Raw genomic sequence first — 13,340 nt, forward strand, 5'->3', positions numbered from 1 at the left:
CAAGGGGGGGGCCGAGAAAAAAGGGGGGTCCCAAAACACGTTTTTCCCATTCATTTTTCCATAGGGCGGTTGAACTCACTTTTAGGTCGAACTGCTGAATAGATTTACATGAAACTTGGCAAAATTGTAGATATGGTTTGCCCGACGTGCCTTTGCTATGTCTCAATATATGTGCTCCAGTGGATTTTGAGAAATTAACGTTTAAAAAAATATATATATCTGTGACAGCGCTCCGGTAAGCGCCCCGGTTCGCGTACCTGACGCGTAACGGAACTTCGCGAAGCGAAGCTGATTGGCTCTCCGGTGTCTGTCAACATTCTAAACAGTCCGGAGCGGCCGCCATCTTGTCTCTCGGTACGATCGAGAGACAAGATGTGGTGAAAAACGAAGGGGGAAATGAAGGAAAGGGGGCAAGGTAGACCACTCCTGACCCCCTAGGATTGATGAGGGGGATATTAAAGTGCCCCGCGGGGCAAAAAATTTAATTTTTTGTTTTTTTGCGATTTTACGCCGTAGAGGCGCGTCCCGGTACGCGAACCGGGCAGCTCACCGGGCAGCTAACCGGGCAGCTAACCGGCAGCGTAGCTGTCAACATTGTAAACAGTCCGGAGCGGCCGCCATCTTGTCTCTCGGTAGGTTCGAGAGACAAGATGTGGTGAAAAAAGAAGGGGGAAATGAAGGAAAGGGGGCAAGGTAAACCCCTCCTGACCCACTAGGATTGATGAGGGGGTTATTAAAGTCCCCCGCGATTTTTCGCGGTAGAGGCGCTTCCCGGTACGCGAACCGGGCAGCTAACCGGCAGCGTAACGGGAGTCCGCCATCTTGTGTTTTTGGAGCGTCCGGTTCGCGTACCGGGTAGCGTCCCGGTAAGCGTAACAAGGGGAAAACCAAGAGAAACCGTAAAAAAAAAATTAAGGGAATAGATTTCCAGCAAACTTGGCAAAATTGTAGGGACTGTTTGTTTGATGTGCCTTTGCAAGGCCTCAAGATATGTGCATGTGTGGATTTTGTCTAATTAAGGTTAAAAAAAATATATATATCTGTAAGCGTGCTCCGGCACGCTTACGTTACGGGTTTTGTTTGCGCTGCAGAGCCGATACGTCACGGTTATGCGACGCGTCATGAGGCGTCTCACGTAGCTACGTGATACGTCACGTAATAAAGAATATATTTTACAGCTATAGATATTAGCTTTTAAAAAACCAATGAAATTCACTGAAAAAAATCATAGGTTATAGACCATATATAGTTAGGAATTTGCATTTACAAAACCTTGAAAATTCACTGAAAAAACCATAGGTTAGAGACCATATATAGTTAGCTGGACATTTTATTGACATAAAACCAATGAAATTCCATATATAGTTAGTTGCACTAACTATATATCGCGCACCCGCAATCCACTGCTGATGATGTCACATATTACATCATTCATGACATGGTCAGTGACATCACTGATGACATCACTGATGACATCTCAAATGACATCACTGATGACATCACTGATGACATCTCAAATGACATCACTGATGACATCATGACACACCAATACCAGTTACTACATACGCACTCACTGATTCCTACGTCTACACACACATTCACTCATTCACCCATACAATCACTCATACATACAGTCACTCATTATTACAACACTATCATATGCACTCATACACCTATGCAGACACTCACACACTGCCACTCATCCATGGAGTTACTCACACACCTAGTCAGTCCTGTAAAGAATCAATCACACTTCCATTTCCTCATCTATACAGTTAAACACAGAACACCATACTTCAGTGACATCACTGATGACATCACTGATGACATCTCAAATGACATCACTGATGACATCTCAAATGACATCACTGATGACATCATGACACACCAATACCAGTTACTACATACGCACTCACTGATTCCTACGTCTACACACACATTCACTCATTCACCCATACAATCACTCATACATACAGTCACTCATTATTACAACACTATCATATGCACTCATACACCTAGTCAGTCCTGTGAAGAATCAATCACACTTCGATTTCCTCATCTATACAGTTAAACACAGAACACCATACTTTTCACACATATACTAACACATACTTACTCTCTTATACAATCACTGATACAAGTACACATTGATATGCACAGAGTCACACACCTCCCAGCCAGCCACACACACACTCAGTCTTCCATACATCCACTCATTCTTCAATATGTAAAACATATTTAAACTTTACAAAAACACACAGACACTGGATGATGTCATCAGTGATGTCATTTGAGATGTCATCAGTGATGTCATCAGTGATGTCATTTGAGATGTCATCAGTGATGTCATCAGTGATGTCACTGACCATGTCATGAATGATGTAATATGTGACATCATCAGCAGTGGATTGCGGGTGCGCGATATATAGTTAGTGCAACTAACTATATATGGAATTTCATTGGTTTTATGTCAATAAAATGTCCAGCTAACTATATATGGTCTCTAACCTATGGTTTTTTCAGTGAATATATATATATATATATATATATATATATATATATATATATATGCATGTTTCCCCGCAAGGGAGGAAGGTGAGCCGCACTCGTAGCGTTGCTTGTTGCTTGAAGTTTAATTAATTCATTTGTGTATCAGCATGGCAATCCTGACACATTTCATTCTGCATAGAACTTTTTCAAAGGTAGCCCAAACCATGCACACCTCAGCTGCTCCCACGTTAGTGTCCAGTTACTTTCACATCCTCCAGTGGATAAGTGCATTTTGGGACATGTGGTTCAGCTCATGGTGCGTGACTCATACCCTTCAGTGGGCGGTGTTTTCTTTGCTGTTACACCCGCATTTCTTTTCAATTTATTGTTCCCAAACATCAACTCGCTAGACCACTAAACAGACCCATTTTCATGTCTGTAAGGGATCCAATACCGGAGATAGTACTCTGCGGTACCGCATTGCCCTGTGACGTTTTCACGAGCTACAGAAGGAGTCCAAGGCGGGCAATGATGGCGCTCTTCTGGTGGTGCGTCGCTCTTCGGTGGGACCAAACCGATGTTATATTTGCATGTTTCCCCGCAAGGGAGGAAGGTGAGCCGCACTCTAAGCGTTGCTTGTTGCTTGATGTTTAATGAATTCATTTGTGTATCAGCATGGCAATCCTGACGCGTTTCATTCTGCATAGAACTTTTTCAAAGGTAGCCCACACCATGTACAGCGCTGCTGCTCCTACGATAGTGTCCAGTTACTTTCACATCCTCCAGTGGATACTTTTAAAAGTGCATTTTGGGACATGAAGTTCAGCTCACGGTGCGTGGCTCATACCCTCCAGTGGGCGGTGTTTTCTTTGCTGTTACACCCGCATTTCTTTTCAATTTATTGTTCCCAAACAGCAATTCACTACCCTCTAAACAGACCCATTTTCAAGGCTGTAAGGGATCCAATACCGGAGATAGTCCTTGGCGGCCCCGCATTGCCCTGTGACGTTTTCACAAGCTACAGAAGGAGTCCAAGTCGGGCAATGATGGTGCTCTTGTGGTGGTGCGTCGCTCTTCAGTGGGACCAAATCGATGTTATAATTGCATGTTTACCCGCAAGGGAAGAAGGTGAGCCGCACTCGTAGGTTTGCGTGTTGCTTGATGTTTAATTAATTCATTTGTGTATCAGCATGGCAATCCTGACGCGTTTCATTCTGCATAGAACTTTTTCAAAGGTAGCCCACACCATGCACACCGCCGTTATTCCCACTCTAGTGTCCAGTTACTTTCACATCCTCCAGTGGATTCTTTTATAAGTGCATTTTGGGACATGTGGTTCAGCTCACGGTGTGTGACTCATACCCTCCAGTGGGCGGTGTTTTCTTTGCTGTTACACCTGCATTTCTTTTTAATTTATTGTTCCCAAACAGCAATTCGCTACCCCCTAAACCGACCCATTTTCAGGGATGCAAGGGCTCCAATACCGGAAATAGTCGGCGGCGGCACCACCTTGTGATGTTTTCACGAGCTACAGAGGAGTCCAAGGCGGGCAATGATCGCGCTCTAGTGGGGGTGCGTCGCTCTTCGGTGGGACCAAAACAATGTTATATTTGCATGTTTCCCCACAAGGGAGGAAGGTGAGCCGCACTCGTAGCATTGCTTGTTGCTTGATGTTTAATTAATTCATTTGTGTATCAGCATGGCAATCCTGACGCGTTTCATTCTGCATAGAACTTTTTCAAAGGTAGCCCACACAATTTACAGCCCCGCTGCTCCCACGATAGTGTCCAATTACTTTCACATCCTCCAGTGGATACTTTTATAAGTGCATTTTGGGACATGTGGTTCAGTTCACAGTGCGTGATTCATACCCTCCAGTGGGCGGTGTTTTCTTTGCTGTTACACCCGCATTTCTTTTCAATTTATTGTTCCCAAACAGCAATTCACTACCCCCTAAACAGACCAATTTTCAAGGCTGTAAGGGATCCAATACCGGAGATAGTCCTTGGCGGCGCCGCATTGCCCTGTGACGTTTTCACAAGCTACAGAAGAAGTCCAAGTCGGGCAATGATGGTGCTCTTGTGGTGGTGCGTCGCTCTTCGGTGGGACCAAATCGATGTTATAATTGCATGTTTACCCGCAAGGGAAGAAGGTGAGCCGCACTCGTAGGGTTGTTTGTTGCTTGATGTTTAATTCATTCATTTGTGTATCAGCATGGCAATCCTGACGCGTTTCATTCTGCATAGTACTTTTTCAAAGGTAGCCCACACCATGCACACCACCGCTTTTCCCACTCTAGTGTCCAGTTACTTTCACATCCTCCAGTGGATACTTTTATAAGTGCATTTTGGGACAAGTGGTTCAGCTCACGGTGCGTGACTCATACCCTCCAGTGGGCGGTGTTTTCTTTGCTGTTACACCTTCATTTCTTTTTAATTTGTTGTTCCAAACAGCAATTTGCTACCCCCTAAACAGACCCATTTTCAGGGCTGGAAGGGATCCAATACCGGAGATAGTCCTCGGCGGCACTGCATTGCCCTGTGACGTTTTCACGAGCTACAGAAGGAGTCCAAGGCGGGCAATGATGGTGCTTTTGTAGTGGGCCGTCGCTCCATACATATATATATGTATATATATGTTAACTACTGGTGGTCGCCAGTAGGTAGTTATAGTTAGGACCAAGTTTCCATTGGAAGAGGATTTTTTGTTTTGCTTATAACTTTGGCGTCACTTGATGAATCTTCATGAAATTTCCCATACTAATTCTTTGTTCATATCAGCTCCTATGGTAAAATTCTGGGGGTGATTCGTCCAGGGGGGCAGAGAAAAAAGGGGGGTCCCTAAACGTGTTTTCTCCATGCAATTTCCTTTGGGGACTTTAGACAAGGCTACAGGTCGAACGGGTAAACGGAATTACCCCAAATTTGGCAGGGAGAGGGTCTTGGTCTAGAAAGCACGCTATTGTTTATTTGTTATAAATCCATTCAGCAGTTTTGGAGAAATATAAAAAGTTACAGATTTCGATATTTGGGAATTCTGCCATCTTATTAGGTGAGGCGTTACGAGCACAAGCTTGCTGCTTATTGGCTGCGAACGGTTGCAACTAGGAAGTTTTGACAGCCATTTTGTGTTTCCGTTGAAGCGAGTAAGGGAAAAAAAGGGCAAAAAAGTAGGAAAGAGAAGGGTAGGAGCGCTATGAGCTCTGTGGGGTGGTTAGGGTGTGCTATACAGGGAGTGTGAAGCAAAGTATTTACCCCTACCGCTTTGAAAGTGCTGTTTTGACTGGAGTGAGATGGTGCTGAAGTGAGGTGCCGGTACACTCGGGGATGACAGCGTGCGCCTAAACAGTGAGATGAGTGCTGTAAACTGATGTGCTCTGGGCACTGTAGCATACTTGCCGAAGTACAATATTTACCCCTATCAGTGTGAAAGTGCTGTTTTGCCCACAGTGGGATGGTGCTGAAGTGAGGTGCCGGTACACTCGGGGATAAAAGCGTGCGCCTAAACCGTGAGCTGAGTGCTGTAAACTGATGTGCTCTGGGCACTCTAGCATACTGGCCGAAGCAAAGTATTTACCCCTACCAGTGTGAAAGTGCTGTTTTGCCCACAGTGAGATGGTGCTGAAGTGAGGTGCCGGTACACTTGGGGATGAAAGCGTGCACCTAAACTGTGAGCTCAGTGTTGTAAACTGATGTGCTCTGAGCGCTGTAGCATACTGGCCGAAATGAAGTATTTACTCCTACCGGTGTGAAAGTGCTGTTTTGCCCACAGTGAGATGGAGCTGAGGTGAGGTGCCGGTACATTCGGGTATGAAAGCTTGCACCTAAACCGCGAACTGAGTGCTGTAAACTGATGTGCTCTGGGCGCTGTAGCATACTGGCCGCTGTTGCACAGCTGTGCAGGTGGTGTTAGTATGCTTTTAGACTATAGCGGGAGTGGGAAGCAAACTACTCACTGAAGACTTGGGGATGAAACTGTGAGCCTAAGCCATAAGCTGATTGCTTAAAGTGGTGTGCTGTGGGTGCTGTTGGATACTGGCCGCTGTAGCATACCTGTGTAAGTAGTGTTAGTATGCGTTTATACTATACAGGGAGTGGGAAGCAAACTACTCACCCCTACTGGTCTGATGACTCAAATGCAGTCTTTTAGCAAGCAGGATTAAAGAAATAATCATGAAGAATATAATGCAGAATGTTGCAATGCCACAGAAGTGAAATGGTGAAATCAGGTGTGTCTAAGAAAGTGGCTGTGTGTAATAAAGCGAAGGAGTCTGAAAGTTATATAAAAATTGTCTTTATTTAAGTGCCATAAATGGACCCACTGGTGCAAGAGCTAAGGCATCCAGCTGAAGCAAACTCCAACTGCTTCTGCTGTATTGAAACATAGGCTCCGGCATCAGTGAATTCCACGTTACATGTTACAGTTCCATGTGACATAAACAATACCTATTAGACTTGGATGACTCTAAATTCTATAATGAAAATAAAGGTAGGATACGATTACCACATGTATCCTTTAGGAAAACAAACAAACAAAAATTGCAAAATGTAATCATCAAACTTTTTAGGTACCCTGGTACTCCTTTTTTGTAACACAAAATTATCAACAGTAGAACAGTCAGCAATCTCTTGTACAGTAGATTCAATCTGGTGCGTGTCAGAATTGGTAATAGTTCTACCCACATTAGAACTTTGAGGAGGAACACAAACATTGTGCTTCTGAGAAGGACATTCGGTACCTTTCTCGTCAAACCATACATTATTGTCTTCAGCTCTTTCAAAAAAACATTCTTGTGCAAAGAGCTAAGTCATCGAGCTGAGGAAAACTCCAACCGCTTCTGCTGTATTCAAACGGAAGCTCCTGCCTCTGTGAATTCCACATTACATGTTACAGTTCCATGTGACATAAACAATAGCTATTACACATGAATGACTAAATTCTATAATGAAAATAAAGGTTGGATACGATTACCACACTGTGCCAACCAGTTCCTAAACAATGTCGTGTTTTTTTATCTTGATCGCCAGCTCATGAGCAGAGGCTGAGGATGAGTAAATTTGTGTGAAAGGGCTTGATGGATAACAGGCAGGCAGAGAGACATGTGCACAAAGAATAGACATGGTTTCAAAACGGATGTCGGGTTTAGGGTAATTTAGCAAGTAAATAGCATATTTGCATAGGCCATACATCACCCATCCCCGGTTAGACTGGAGACGTAACAGGCAATAATGAAAACAGAGTTGGAATGCCTGAGAATAGTTCAATTGAAGTGTATTAAAAAAAATGAAAGGAAAAATTTAAAAAAGGTGGAAACAATCAATCCAAGAATAATGTGAATTTCTTACAAGTCTTGGAGATTGCAGTCCAGAAGTTGTTCAGCGGCTTGAGATGCGTAATATTCCAATAGGTCATTGTTGCTATCGTGTGAGAAAAGTGAAGCGATCCAATCCATATCCTCGAAGGGACAGTAATTAAATAGGCTAATTTAGCAAGTAAATAGCATATTTGCATAGGCCATACAACACCCATCCCTGGTTAGACTGGAGACGTAACGGGCAATAATGAAAACAGAGGTGGAATGCCTGAGCATACTTAGAAAGCTATTATATGAAAATAGTTCAATTGAAGTGTATTAAAAAAATGTAAAGGAAAAAGTACAAAAAGTTGGAAAAAATCAATCCAAGAATAATGTGAATTTCTTACAAGTCTTGGAGATTGCAGTCCAGAAGTTGTTCAGCGGCTTGAGATGCGTAATATTCCAAGCGGTCATTGTTGTCATCGTGTGAGAAAAGTGAAGCAATCCAATTCATATCCTCGAAGGGACAGTAATGTTCCTCGAGTGCTGGAGCGGCAATTTGAATTGTCAGGCAATCTGCAGTGTTGTCAAAGGTCGCACGTTGCAGGAGGTCTTTCGCAGCTGCGCAGAAATCCCATTCTGTCACGATACCTTTTTGCGTTTCATCCGCCATTTCTCCACTGCCTGAACAATCAAGTTCATGGTTTTCAAGATACTCCGTTACCTGCTGGATATCGGGAGCGATTGTTGGGATGTTGGCAAGGCATAGATCCATTCGCCAGTCGAATGGGCAAGTTTTGCCATAAAAAGATGGTTGCACCCAGATTGCATACGTGTAAATAAATATCATGTTGTAGCTGGTTCCGATAATAGATAGAGGCAGGCAGACAAAAAGTTGTTCCATTTTTTCATGGTATCGATGTAGCTTCGCGTAGAGGCGTATTGTGTCAGACATGGTTGTTACCACAGGGAGCACAGCCATTTTTTACAAGCAAAAATAATAGTAGGATGGCCTCAAAGAGAGCAAGAATTATGGGCCCTGTTTCTGTTATTCCAGAGATGATCGAATGAATGAAGTCTGGTATTACCCCAAAAACAATTTGAAAGCCTGTGACAAGGCCGGAGGAGATCGTGTTAAAAAAGTGTGCCAAACCTTGACTGTGAGATGTGTTGGAAATTGTGTAACAATTCACAAAGTGTAATGGGAGGTTCGTATTTAAAAGGGACTGTATTTTACTTGAAGTTCGTGATATCTGCAGTCGATAAATTTCTTTTGCCGAAGTGAGGGACATTTCTGTTCTGAACAAAAGCGCTTTCAGTTTGGTTTAATGAAATCTGTTTTCAAAGTAGGTATTGAAGGCCAAGTTGAAGTTTGGGAGTTACTTTGTGTGGGTGGCAATAGACATTGCCACAGGTAGTTACTCGGTTTGAAACAGTCAGGACATACGGTATGCCAGACCACATTCCGTAGGAGTGCATGTTATTGAGAAGCAGATAACTGCCGTTTAGAAAGCTGTGTGAATGTTGGTCTAATTGTGGGAGTTGGCATGCTTTTAATAAAGCACGCAAGATTGGGGGCTGTAAGCTTAGAAGCATCGTGCAGTTAGACATTCTTGGATAGTAATGAATGACTGCCATTGTGGTCGCACTTTTCACCTGTGAATAAAACTTCTGTATCCTCTTTAAGACAGCGATATGTAAATGGGAGAAACCACTGATCGTGAATAAACGTGCTACCTTGTATAATCACATGCAACATGACAAACAACATGTACACCTAGCAGACACTACGTACTGTGGGAACCGTGGCTATCCTTGTACACAACCCAACATGGCATGTCATCTCTGTCACTCAATTTTAGAGTGTGGGGAGAGATGGGAGCAAAGTATGTGCGAAGGTGGCAAGTGATTCTCGATTATAAAAGTATACTATGCAAAGTGTTGAGGGGATGTGAAGGACAGACTTGAGTATGCAGAAAACATACACTGATGGCCTATTGAGTGAGGTAGACAGTGGACACAACCATGATAGTTTAGTCAGTAGGGAAGATTACAAAAACATAGCATGTACGTACCCCCTCCTCCCCTCCAAATCTTTAGCGTAGTAGGCTGGCTCGGCGTACGCAAGGCTAGCGTAGGGGTGTGAATAAAAGGCACGTTTCTCTGGGTGTGGTTCTCTTTTGGAATGGTGAACGTGTCTGCCAGGTCTGTGCAGCTTACACCAGCACGAGGTTGACCCCGTGAGCGAAGGTGGCTGCGTGAATGATGCTCTCAGCCTGCTGGTACTCAGAAACCGTCATGGCCACTGCAACGCATATATGCCGCACAGTTCACCTTTCGACACCGCCATATGTGAGAGAGGGCCCACCACGTGCCGGCGGAAGCTCCGGGGCTGGGTCGGCGAGCTCGGAAGGCTCCTGAGATCAATGCTGGCTACCACGACAATGGCACACAGTGCCCAGCCTGAGGCCCAGCAGTGTGGAATGCTCTGTATACTACAGACACAGTAGTCGAACAGGTACCAACAGTGGAACGTGTCTTGATCCCACAATGGACGATGTTAGCACTGCATCTGAGAGTGGAGATGAAGGTACTCCCTTCGACCAGGTGCAACCAACTCAATGTTCCAATAGTGGAACGTTGTCTTGATCCCACAATGGACGATGTTAGAACTGCATCTGAGAGTGGAGATGAAAGTACTCCCTTCGACCATTTGCAACCTACTCTCGGTCCTGACAAAAGCGAACGGTGTCTTGATTCCACAATGGACGATGTTGGGTGTGTGTGCCTTGTAAATACCCGTTATTCACTCGTTTATTTTAGCAGCACGTATTTTCTGATCACAATAGATTCACTGTGATTGTTCCTCCGATAATCTTTACCCAATCCAAAATGGCCGACGGCTTGCGCCTAGCACCCATTGGTCCATAGTATCCACGTGACCATACACTTTCATTACTTCGCGTCTTCCGTTTCGAGGAGACGCCGCGCTGAATCTTCATGCCCGCAAGCTCTCCCATTGTGGACTTGTTGTCTGTATTGCCAGGTAAGAACTCCCCCCGCTTTCTGGCTGGTTATTGTTATTTTGCCTCGCTGACCATTATATCGGCATCGACGCCGCTCGCATTTTTCTGTTTCTCCAGACCCCGATACTGAAGGCATTTTTCCCTTGGGTAAGCTGTTTTCTGCATAGCGACTCACCTCAATTGTTGTTAGCATTATTCCACCTGATCACATTTCGTTCCCTTCCCTCACAGATCCCTGTCAACCCTTGGAAACCTTTCCATGGTACGGTACGATATTGTTTGTCACGGCCACTGCTTTGGTCATTATCAGATCGGCCTGTCTGATTCTCTAAATTTATTTCCCAACAGAGTATTGTCGAATATCATTTCCTGGGTAAAACCCCCCCCTTCCCCATCCTTAGTTTCACCCAACCGGTAAGCTGCCTATTACTGTTATGTGAGACCTTTACCCATGCGCTCCTCCTCCCCCCCTTAGCACTGATATGCACTTCCACGGCCCTCCACCCTGCCGACGTCTTATTATTATTTGCACAGTCATGCACTAGTGTTTAATCTTCTCCTGGACCATTCAGAGTCATTAAAATTCACTAATGGGACGCTGAGCCACTAGCCTTACTCCTACAGTTTTAGACACTGCTTGTATGTAGCATGCAATACACTCCGCTGCCGTCGTCACTTTGGCATGGTATGAGTCCTGCATGGTATACGCAGTTGTATCAATGGATTAATGTTTTAATGATATGTTTCATTCTTTTTGTGTTTCCCTTTTATTTGCATTTTTTCTACGGTACGGCATATTTACGTCTACATAAGTGATACTATTGTAAATTTGAATTTCTAAGGCAATTACCCTCTGTCCTGAGGATGAACCGATAATCATTGTGGTTCGAAACGTCGTCGACACAAATGCACTAAATGCATAGTTGATTTATACTTTTCATGCATATGTGTATAGTAAAGATTGTCTGTTATATGATTCACAATAATCAGATGACCTGCTATTGCCTACTATTTCCTTCTTGTTTATGTTCTTTCAGTGTGTTAGTCGGACATCGGCTGGTGTCCCACCTCTATCACACGCAGTGTTTTATTGTTTTATGACTATTTTGTATTATGGTAATAAATTGTCCGGCTGGACATTCCCCCAAAAATATAGCTCCATCTGGTCTATATTCATCTCTGCTTAAATTTGTTTCCTTGCCTAAGGACCCCTGTCTTTGTAATAAAGTACCTACCCATGGTCCTTAGCCTATTGCGCCTTGGGTTCCCCTTGTTTTTGTTTAATTATATGTAGCGCAACCACCTTGGTTGCAAGGGCTCGCACCCCTACCCCCTCTTTTGAAGTGGGTTACCGTCCTTTGTCAGTCTTCTCACTCCCATTTCTCTGTCCTATTCCCTTTCTGTCCCCCTAGGGCATGTCTGACCACACGCCCTTATACAACGAGGAGTATTTCAAAAAACTTCTAGAAGGCCCGTCCCTACTTACAGATAACCCTGAAAGCCCTAGCACACTTAATGTTCCCCTTGGTGACCAATTAGAAAAAATCAAGAAAAAGATTGTTAGATTGGAATTGATGATACTTCTTCTTACCCAATACCTTAAGGCTAACATTATTCCGCTCGGATTACAAGTTCGTAACATACCGGGTGTGTTTACTGATAACCCCAAATACATTACGGGGTTTAGCTACATTAGCACTGGCTGTTCTAGACAGTGGATGGCATTAGGTATAGATATTGCCTCATAGGAACTTAAAAAATTGGGATTGGAAATAATTGATTTAGAAACACAAATAAAAGACAAGTGCCCTGTTCCTGATTGTACGACATTATTAGATGATGTAGCCAAAACTGTCAGTGATTTTCATAGAATTGAGTTGAATAAAAAAACAACCAAAGTCAGAAAAGACATAAAAAATTTCTCACAAGAAAGAGCGTACCCATATCTTGTTAAAGATTTTTACACCAATAAAGCATACAGTGGCCCTCAAAATCAGAACCAAAGACCCTGGGGACGCTACAATAAACGTCAGACACTGGTGGGTTTTTCTGACTCCTCGGCCGAGTCTTCTGATAGCTCCGATCAAGGTGGAGCACCTGGTCCCTCCAACAGACCTCCTTTTTTATCCAGAGGCCAAGCAGATCCCCCCAAGAGAGGCAAGCTCAAGCCGACCCAACGGGGTCCCTATCCGTCTGGCGAACGGAGTACCAGATGCCAGCATTACCAATGGTAGATCAGCAATTTGCTACCCTCACCAATGATATGACTACTTTGGTTGACTCAACTAATCCTATTCCCTTGCCTATTTTCAACCTGACACATCATACTCTTTCTACTACTGAATTGTCGATACTCAGCAAGGGCCTGTCATTTGTCCCAACTGTACGTCCAAATTATTTGGATGTTCAAACTGAACTACTAAGGTTCTTTAGAAAATTGAGATTGCATGCCTTTTTTCTACTCCATCCTAAGCCAGCACTTGTATCCAATACCCCATTCCGACCACCCTCTACTTTCTCACCGGTTG

General features: G+C 43.9%; 1 protein-coding gene across 1 annotated transcript in view; it reads right to left on the bottom strand.

The window, feature by feature from the left end:
* The window catches only part of SCGN (secretagogin, EF-hand calcium binding protein), a 504,919-nt gene that overhangs the window by 79,632 nt on the left and 411,947 nt on the right, over positions 1–13,340 (bottom strand). The window lies entirely within an intron of this gene.

The sequence above is a fragment of the Lissotriton helveticus genome, chromosome 4_1 (assembly GCF_964261635.1).
Source record: "Lissotriton helveticus chromosome 4_1, aLisHel1.1, whole genome shotgun sequence".
Taxonomy (NCBI): Eukaryota; Metazoa; Chordata; class Amphibia; order Caudata; family Salamandridae; genus Lissotriton; species Lissotriton helveticus.